Consider the following 10,429-nt stretch of genomic DNA (forward strand, 5'->3'; position numbering starts at 1 on the left):
ACTTGTCTACGTCCAATCATCAACGACTTCTGGGCAGTGTCTGGTTTACGACTTCCGGGCAGCGTCTGGTTTACGACTTCCGGGCAGCGTCTGGTTTACGACTTCCGGGCAGCGTCTGGTTTACGACTTCCGGGCAGCGTCTGGTTTACGACATCCGGGCAGCGTCTGGTTTACGACATCCGGGCAGCGTCTGGTTTACGACTTCCGGGCAGCGTCTGGTTTACGACTTCCGGGCAGCGTCTGGTTTACGACTTCCGGGCAGTGTCGGCTCTACGACTTCCGGACAGTGTCTGCTCTACGACTTCCGGACAGTGTCTGCTCTACGACTTCCGGACAGTGTCTGCTCTACGACTTCCGGACAGTGTCTGCTCTACGACTTCCGGACAGTGTCTGCTCTACGACTTCCGGACAGTGTCTGCTTTACGACTTCCGGACAGTGTCTGCTTTACGACTTCCGGACAGTGTCTGCTTTACGACTTCCGGACAGTGTCTGCTTTACGACTTCCGGACAGTGTCTGCTTTACGACTTCCGGACAGTGTCTGCTTTACAACTTCCGGACAGTGTCTGCTTTACAACTTCCAGACAGTGTCTGCTTTACAACTTCCAGACAGTGTCTGCTTTACAACTTCCAGACAGTGTCTGCTTTACAACTTCCAGACAGTGTCTGCTTTACAACTTCCAGACAGTGTCTGCTTTACAACTTCCAGACAGTGTCTGCTTTACAACTTCCAGACAGTGTCTGCTTTACAACTTCCAGACAGTGTCTGCTTTACAACTTCCAGACAGTGTCTGCTTTACAACTTCCAGACAGTGTCTGCTTTACAACTTCCAGACAGTGTCTGCTTTACAACTTCCAGACAGTGTCTGCTTTACAACTTCCAGACAGTGTCTGCTTTATAACTTCCAGATAGTACCAAAAAATGAACAGTGTCTGCTTTACAACTTCCAGACAGTGTCTGCTTTACAACTTCCAGACAGTGTCTGCTTTACAACTTCCAGACAGTGTCTGCTTTACAACTTCCAGACAGTGTCTGCTTTATAACTTCCAAACAGTGTCTGCTTTACAACTTCCAGACAGTGTCTGCTTTACAACTTCCAGACAGTGTCTGCTTTACAACTTCCAGACAGTGTCTGCTTTACAACTTCCAGACAGTGTATGGTTGGAGATTGACTGCATTGTTTAAATGGAATGTGAGCATATTGGCAGTTAATTTAAAACGTTTAGTGGCTAGTGGCAGGCTAACACACATACAGTGCAGATAGTACCAAAAAATGAATTTTAAGAAATTATCACTGGCAAACCATGGTTGACAAACTCCCTGACCAAAATGGCTGACCTTTATGACATCACTTATTTATTTGACATATTGCAGGAGGAAATCTCTTGAGATGGTGCATCTCATTTTCAAGAGTCCAAATGAAAATAACTAAACAAACAATACTTAGAATAATATGGAAACTACTGTCTAATATAATAACAAAATATATATTATTACATACAAAAAAACAACATCCATTAACAGAATTAACTTCTGCTCCAACAACTAATAAAACGAAGTAGATATAATATATACACACGAATATCTTCACATGGTGATGTTTCTATTAGCTAGTTAAAAATAAACTGTTCTTAACATTTGAATAGAGAGCAGGTCAAACAGCACACAGGAGCCCAGGCCACTGCAGGGAGAGCCCATGTCAGCTAGCTTCAGCCAGATGTTCCTACCAGGGTCATAGGCCTCCATAGAAGACAGAGAGTGCTGCCGATACCTGGGATGGAACACAGGAGGATCAGACAGTACATAACCATAATAGGATTATATCATCATATCCTGTCTTCCAATTATCTCATTGTATCGTATCCTACGACACCCCACACCATCCCATCATATGTTTGTAGACTACCCTCCGGCTACGTAGATAAGCTGCGTTCCACGGTGAGGCGCAGGGGGGAGGGGCTTCCTCAACGCCATTTCCTGGAATATCTTCGAAAGGAAGTCGCTACAGGAGTTGGCCTGGAATGAAGGAACATGACAATAGTTGAATAATCGAATTTGGTATTCCTCAACCTATCAATCAATCCCAGCAGCCGGTCATAGACAAATAGACAACATAGAGACTTGCCTTGCTGAGGATGGGGCAGGACTGGAGCTAATAATAATAATATATGCCATTTAGCAGACGCTTTTATCCAAAGCGACTTACAGTCATGTGTGCATACATTCTACGTATGGGTGGTCCCGGGGATCGAACCCACTACCCTGGCGTTACAAGCGCCATGCTCTACCAACTGAGCTACAGAAGGAGCTGTATCTTGATGAACTTGGGAGGCAGAGCGTAGACGTGGAGAGCACTGAGGAGGGCGTGGAGATACGGAGCTCTGCTCTCCACGTCCCATCGCACCCAGTCTGTACAAGCCTTGTACACCTGACATTAAGGTGCTCATGGTCACACTTTGGCAGGCGGTTATCTTGATTTTCACATAGAAATATGCATACAAGTGAAGTATATAAATATACACCTCAGGATAAGCCATGTATAATAGAATATAAATCAAATCCATACCTCTGACTCACAGAGCACCTTGAGGCTGTCCTGGCTGATGAGCTCCAACAGCTGACAGTGAGACAGACTGAAGAACTCCTCCTCTTTGGTTACCTGGGGTAGGGACAAATAGACACACAGTCAACACGCGTCACATGCTCACACACACGTCAAAGCAATTCTATGTCCGACTAAGCGCACGGTTTGTGTCTATAAGGAACAGGTGACGTCAGGGGACCGGTCACCAAACAGTTGGACCTCTCATGGTCTGATACAACATTGATAAAACGTACCAACCTGGACTTTATCAGGACGTGTCTCTTGTACACGTACTGCTTTACTGAGATGTGTATATAAGTCAGTGGTCTGAGCCTCATAAAGTGTATCATATCTGAACAGGTATTGTTTCAGAATGAGGGGTACTGTTGTTCTGCTGGTGTTGTTGTTCTGTCTGTCTGGGACATGGACTCAGGAGTAGAGAGGAGGGTGTTCTGTCTGTCTGGGGCATGGACTCGGGAGGAGGGTGTTCTGTCTGTCTGGGGCATGGACTCGGGAGGAGGGTGTTCTGTCTGTCTGGGACATGGACTCGGGAGGAGGGTGTTCTGTCTGTCTGGGACATGGACTCGGGAGGAGGGTGTTCTGTCTGTCTGGGACATGGACTCGGGAGGAGGGTGTTCTGTCTGTCTGGGACATGGACTCGGGAGGAGGGTGTTCTGTCTGTCTGGGACATGGACTCGGGAGGAGAGTGTTCTGTCTGTCTGGGACATGGACTCGGGAGGAGAGTGTTCTGTCTGTCTGGGACATGGACTCATGTATTTAGCGTGCACCACCGCTAACTAGCTAGCCGTTTCACGTCCGTTACACTACAATAATGATCCCCGTTACAACAGTTACTAGCTACGTAGTTCCGCTTGTCTTATCATTTCCCCCGCATAGCGAACACATAAACAAGTCAAACAAAAAACAACAATATAGACTTACATGTTAATTGTCAGTTTCACAGCCTATATTGCGGACAGTCTGATTACTGATGGAGGGATTGTACGTTCCTGGTCTAACTCTGGCGGATGTTGTTGCCATCCTGTACTTGTCCCGCAGGTGTGATGTTCGGATGTACCGATCCTGTGCAGGTGTTGTTTCATGTGGTCTGCCACTGCGAGGACGATCAGCTGTCCGTCCTGTCTCCCTGTAGCGCGGTCTTAGGTGTCTCCCAGTACGGACATTGCAATTTATTTCCCTGTCCACATCTGCAGACCTCATGCCTCCTTGCTGCATGCCTAAGGCCGTTCACGCAGATGAGCAGGGACCCTGGGCATCCTTCTTTCAGAGTCAGTAGAAAGGCCTCTTTAGTGTCCTAAGTTTTCCTAACTGTGACCTTTATTGCCTACCGTCTGTAAGCTGTTAGTGTTTTAACGACCGTTCCACAGATGCATGTTCATTCATTGTTTATGGTTCATTGAACATAGCATGGGAAACAGTGTTTAAACCCTTTACAATGAAGATCTGTGAAGTTATTTGGATTTTTACAAATTCTTTGCAAGACACGGTCCTGAAAAAGAGACATTTCTTTTTTTGCTGAGTTCATATATATTTTTTATAAATGTTAGAATTATTCTTCCACTTTGACAGAGTATTTTGTGTAGATTGTTTACCAAAAATGACAATTAAATCAAATTTAAACCCACTTTGTAACAACAAAATGTGGAAAAAGTCAAGGGGTGTGACTATTTTCTGAAGGCACTGTACATGTGCAAGAAAGGTCAGAGAATCCTGTATAATTACGACTTCAAGCCTGACGATAAGCATAAGCACATTTCTAATGCTTTCACTCTGGAACTGATGAAGGGTGTATATACAGTTGTGGCCAAAAGTTTTGAGATTGAAAATTATTATTTGTGTCAAAGTCTGCTGCCTCAATTTGTATGATGGCAATTTGCACATACTCCAGAATGTTATGACGAGTGATCAGATGAATTGCAAAGTTCCTCTTTGACATGCAAATGAACTGAATCACACAAACATTTCCACTGCATTTCAGCCCTGCCACAAAAGGTCCAGCTGACATCATGTCAGTGATTCTCTCGCTAACACAGGTGTGAGTGTTGACGAGGACAAGCCCTGGAGATCACTCTGTCATGCTGATTGAAGCTTCCAGTCTGTTATTCAAACTCAAAAGGAGGGTGGTGCTTGGAATCCTTGTTCTTCCTCTGTCAACCATGGTTACCTGCAAGGAAACACGTGCCGTCATAATTGCTTTGCACAAAAAGGGCTTCACAGGCAAGGATATTGCTGCTAGTAAGATTGCACCTAATTCAACCATTTATAGGATCATCAAGAACTTCAAGGAGAGCAGGTTCAATTGTTGTGAAGAAGACGTTTGTCTGTCTTAGGGACTGATTAACCAATCAATAGACTAAGCATTGATTTTCCCTGAATCCCCCAAGTCAAATTCTGCACCTGATTAATCCTCTTTGAATGATTGTGACAGTGCATAGTCACTCAATGAGTGATACTTAGCAATATTACTAAACATTCAGGAGTGTGGGTTTTCCCCACACAGTATCTGTTATTACAGTCCAGCAATTCCATATTCAGTCCAAAGATTCCAATTTTAGTCCAGAAATGCCTAAATGAGTCCATGATATTTCAGCTTTTGGTCCTGATATTCCCGGTTTAAGAACTATTCCTATTTAGCCCATGGAGTTCTAGTTTAGTTCAGTGATTCCATCTTTAGAGCAGATATTCCTGATTTAGTCCATGAGAGTGAAGGCTTGGTCCTTTGGTGTTGGGCTTCCAGTTCTGGGATCCCGGGATGAATCATTGGTTGGTCATTCTTCACTTGTTGTAGATGACCACAGGGATGGCCTGGTGGCTTCTGTTTGTCTGGGAGCAAACTAAGACAATATAGTCATTAGGAGAGGCAGCATGTGTGTAACCACTGTCAACAGACCTAGGACTGTGATGATTATGAGACTAACCCTGTCGTCACAGCAAATAAGCATACAGTCCACAGCAGACAGTGTGAAAAATCTGCAGAACTACTGAAACAAAGTTACACTGCTGACTTACAGTACACCAGTCCGAAGTTTGGACACACCTATTCATTCAAGGGTTTTTCTTTATTTTGACTATTTTATACATTGTAGAATAACAGTGAAGACATAAAACTATGAAATAACACGTATGGAATCATGTAGTAACAAGTGTTAAACAAATCAAATTTGATTTTATATTCTTCAAAAGTAGCCACCCTTTGATGACAGCTTTGCACACTATTGGCATTGTCTCAACCAGCTTCATGAGGAATGCTTTTCCAACAGTCTTAAAGGAGTTCTCACATATGGTGAGCACATGTTGGCTGCTTTTTCTTCACTCTGCGATCCAACTCATCCCAAACCATCTCAATTGGGTTGAGGTTGGGTGAATGTGAAGGCCAGGTCATCTGATGCAGCACTCATCACTCTCCTTCTTGTTCAAATAGCCCTTATACAGCCTGGAGGTGTGTTTGGTCATTGTCCCGTTGAAAAACAAATGATAGTGGGACTAAGTGCAAACCAGATGGGATGGCGGATCACTGCAGAATGCTGTGGTAGCCATGCTGATTAAGTATGCCTTGAAATCAAAATAAATCACAGACAGTGTCACTAGCAAAGCACCCCATCACACCTCCTCCTCCATGCTTCACGGTGGGAACCACACATGTGGAGATCATCCGTTCACCTACTCCGCATCTCACAAAGACTAGGCAGTTGGAACCAAAAATCTAAAAATTGGACTCATCAAACCAAAGGACAGATTTCCACCGGTCAAACGTCCATTGCTGTTGTTTCTTGGCGCAAGCAAGCATCTTCTTCTTTCAGGTGTCCTTTAATAATGGTTTCTTTGCAGCAATTCAACCATGAAGGCCTGATTCACGCAGTCTCTTCTGAATAGTTGATGATCTGTGTCTGTTACTTGAAATCTGTGTGAATCATTCATTTGGGCTGCAATCTAAGGCGCAGTTAACTTTAATGAACTTATCCTCTGCAGCAGTGGTTATTCTGGGTCTTCCTTTCCTGTGGCGGTTCTCATGAGACCCAGTTTCATCATAGCACTTGGTGGTTGTGGCGACTGCACTTGAAGAAACTTTAAAAGTTCCTGAAATTTCCCAGATTGACTGACCTTTAGGTCTTAAAGTAATGTTGGTCTGTCATTTCTCTTTGCTTTTTTGAACTGATCTTGCCATAATATGGACTTGATCTTTTACCAAATAGGGCTATCTTCTGTATACCACCCCTAGATAGTCACACACAACTGATTGGCTCAAATGCATTAAGAAGGAAAGAAATTCCACCAATTAACTTTTAGCAAGGCACAATTGTTAATTGAAATTCATTCCAAGTAACTACCTCATGAAGCTGGTTGAGAAAATGCCAAGAGTGTGCAGAGCTGTCATGAAGGCAAATGGTGGCTATTTTGAATAATCTCAAATATATTTTGATTTGTTTAACACATTTTTGGTTACTACATGAATCCATACTGTGTAATATGTCATTGTTTTGATGTCTTCACTATTATTCTTCAATGTAGAAAATTGTAAAAAATAAAGAAAAACCCTGGAATGGGTAGGTGTGTCCAAACTTTTGACAAGTACTGTACATGCTCTACAATGTAAACAAATACTAGTTGAAACTAAGATGCGGTTTTGCAGCACACACTATTCAGTCACTGTGACAGTAGCCAAAAGTTAACCATTAATAGAATCAACAGTGGGTGTGTCTACATGTAACAGAACCGACGAGAACACACCGTGCTGTTCTATCACTGAGGGTTGCATCTCAATACTTTGAAATGGCTTCCTCTCCTCTCCTCAGCTCAGCAAATCAAATGTATTTATATAGCCCTTCGTACATCAGCTGATATCTCAAAGTGCTGTACAGAAACCCAGCCTAAAACCCCAAACAGCAAGCAATGCAGGTGTGGAAGCAGGTTGGCTAGGAAAAACTCCCTAGAAAGGCCAAAACCTAGATAGGAACCAGGCTATGTGGGGTGGCCAGTCCTCTTCTGGCTGTGCCGGGTGGAGATTATAACAGAACATGGCCAAAATGTTCATAAATGACCAGCACGGTCAAATAATAATAATCACAGGCAGAACAGTTGAAACTGGTGCAAGCAGCACGGCCAGGTGGACAGCAAGGAGTCGTCAGGTCCTGAGAGAGAGGAGAGAAAGAGAAAAAGAGAGAAAAAGAGAAAGAGAGAAAGAGACACCGGATAGGACAGGAGAAGTACTCCAGATATAACAAACTGACCCTAGCCCCCCGACACAAACTACTGCAGCATAAATACTGGAGGCTGAGACAGGAGGGGTCAGGAGACACTGTGGCCGCATCCGAGGACACCCCCAGACAGGGCCAAACAGGAAGGATATAACCCCACCCACTTTGCCAAAGCACAGCCCCCACACCACTTGAGGGATATCTTCAACCACCAACTTACCATCCTGAGACAAGGTCGAGTATAGCCCACAAAGATCTCCGCCACGGCACAACCCGAGGGGGGGAGCGCCAACCCAGACAGGAAGATCACATCATTGACTCAACCCACTCAAGTGACGCACCCCTCCTAGGGACGGTATGAAAGAGCCCTAGTAAGCCAGTGACTCAGCCCCTGTAATAGGGTTAGAGGCAGAGAATCCCAGTAGAAAGAGGGGAACCGGCCAGGCAGAGACAGCAAGCTCATCCACTTCATCATTTAACAACCTGACTAGAGGCATTTACAATGGTATTTGCTATGACATAGCATGACTCGACAGTATTCACGCAATGCTGCTTGACACCGTTATCCATGTCAATTAAATCATTTCAGGCTACAGGTTACATGCTGAGCAACCAAACATGGTCTGCAAACTAAAACATTAACTGCCAACAAAGCAGTTCTGACATTTGCTTTGCCAGTGGGATCAAAACAACTGTTTCACTTCAGTTCAATTGGATTTTAGAAAAATGTTGAATTATTTCATAACAGGATGTGTGCAAGTACAGTACAGTGTACACACACACACACTTCAACATTATGACTAATAAGATGGTGATTCTGACAGACAGGGGACTCACTTCAACAATTATAGAATAGGATTGTGTGTGTGTCACTATCATAAAAGGTATCTGGCAGACATATGACTACAAAGAACATAAAAGTCAACATACAAGTCAAACGATTACACAATATAGCAAACCATAGGCCCGAAAGATGAACAAAATTACTGAACCCAGTTGTGACAACTTCCTATGCAGGGGAAGGGTTAAACTCTATTTACTATAACAACTGATAAGGTGCACATCATCTGAAACCACTCAAGAGTGTATTAATAATGCTGATGACAACATGCAAAATCAATATCTTTACCTTGTTTATGTTCATTCATAATCATGACTCACTCCATAAATCAGCTATATTCCTGCTAGTGATAAACGTATTCCCTTGAGATTGTAGTTATTTATACTTATCAGATTGCTTATATAGACTTAGCTCTCAAACGAATAACTTTATCTCAATTTTTATCGGCTTCAAGGGCCCCCTACGGGCTTGAACAACGAGGCTTCAGACCCTGTAAGCACTTGCATTAATCAGGCCCTGAATACACACTATGCAGCTGTTGCTTGAGCTTATTTTCACTGGCTGTCCACTGGTGGCAAAAACAACGATTGATAGGCAGCTTAAACTTCTTCGATTCAACCGTTATTGCAATGCAATTCAACGTCAGGTTTCCAGGCAAATTTAGATTGAGATATATGAGCGGGAGTTAGTCATATGTGGCGCTCATCTGCTTCTTAATCCGTTTTCAGACTTTTAGACTGCAGTGCATTCAACAACAATTTGACATGTCAAAGGTAAAATATTACACACTGATATAGCCTAGCATATCTGCTCAAATCAGTAGATACTCACCTCCCCTGCTGTATTATATTTTAGGCTACAGGGATTTATTCCAAAATAGTAGTTTCCATATAGTGTTCTTTCCGCGGTTAAGGACACAGAAAACAATGTGGCTACGACACATTCGGCTCACTGACTGTCAGTATGGAAATCAGGCTGTCAAACTGCCGACGCAGTTGTCCTTTGATAACGCAACTGCGTAGGCCTTATGTTGGCACAAAAACAAAACTTGCCACTTCACTTAAATGACATCGCACCTATGGAATAAAACGAGTGATATTTTTGGATACACTGGGGGCAAAAACAACGATTTTGACACATTCAGATGAACAATACCTCGTTTGAAGCTGGCTCCTGTGTTGTGTGCGCCTAAACGCTGCGCGCTTCGCATTGACGTGAGCCATTCACATCACAGTAGATGCATTATATGCGCGCTCCGCGATTTCTACATCACCATGATTTAGCAACTTCAACTTCATAGCAGCATAGCCCAGCAGCACAACTTCATTACTGACGCCCGGCAAATACGCACAAAACAACAATAACAACATCCCAAGAAATGAACCCAGCGAGATACGCCAACCCAGCGCAGTTTAGCCTATTCAATTAAACATGCAGTACCTCATATTGAAAGTCAAATCGATCACGAAGTGTGTGTTGTGCAGGGTCAGCAGTTTATGAACGAAGAAACGGTGTACACATTGCTATGTGGATATGGGGAAAAGTAGTTTGACGGAACAGTATCATCAGAAAGTGCTGGGCGGTGACACATTCTGACGTGGAGGCATCTGACGGACCGGTTTAATGGAACACCATGATCACCATCCCTAAGGATTACAGCCACATTCTCGACGTAGTGGGGTTACACAGCAGTATGTCTGCATCTCAATCCATCTGGAGAGGATTTATTTCGTAGTCTTTGTCTCCGCGTCTCATTTCCTTCATCTTACGTGAAAGGATCGGACAGTT

At 43.7% G+C, this 10,429-nt stretch overlaps 1 long non-coding RNA gene across 1 annotated transcript; it reads right to left on the bottom strand.

The window, feature by feature from the left end:
* Window positions 1–1,646: 1,646 nt before the first annotated feature.
* Window positions 1,647–3,736, bottom strand: LOC124008764. Its single transcript, XR_006834158.1, has 4 exons — window positions 3,527–3,736; window positions 2,567–2,659; window positions 1,907–2,016; window positions 1,647–1,771 (listed from the first exon to the last, which is right to left on the bottom strand). It is a non-coding gene; the product is annotated as an uncharacterized LOC124008764 (long non-coding RNA).
* Window positions 3,737–10,429: the final 6,693 nt, after the last annotated feature.

Source organism: Oncorhynchus gorbuscha, linkage group LG21 (assembly GCF_021184085.1).
Source record: "Oncorhynchus gorbuscha isolate QuinsamMale2020 ecotype Even-year linkage group LG21, OgorEven_v1.0, whole genome shotgun sequence".
Classification (NCBI taxonomy): Eukaryota; Metazoa; Chordata; class Actinopteri; order Salmoniformes; family Salmonidae; genus Oncorhynchus; species Oncorhynchus gorbuscha.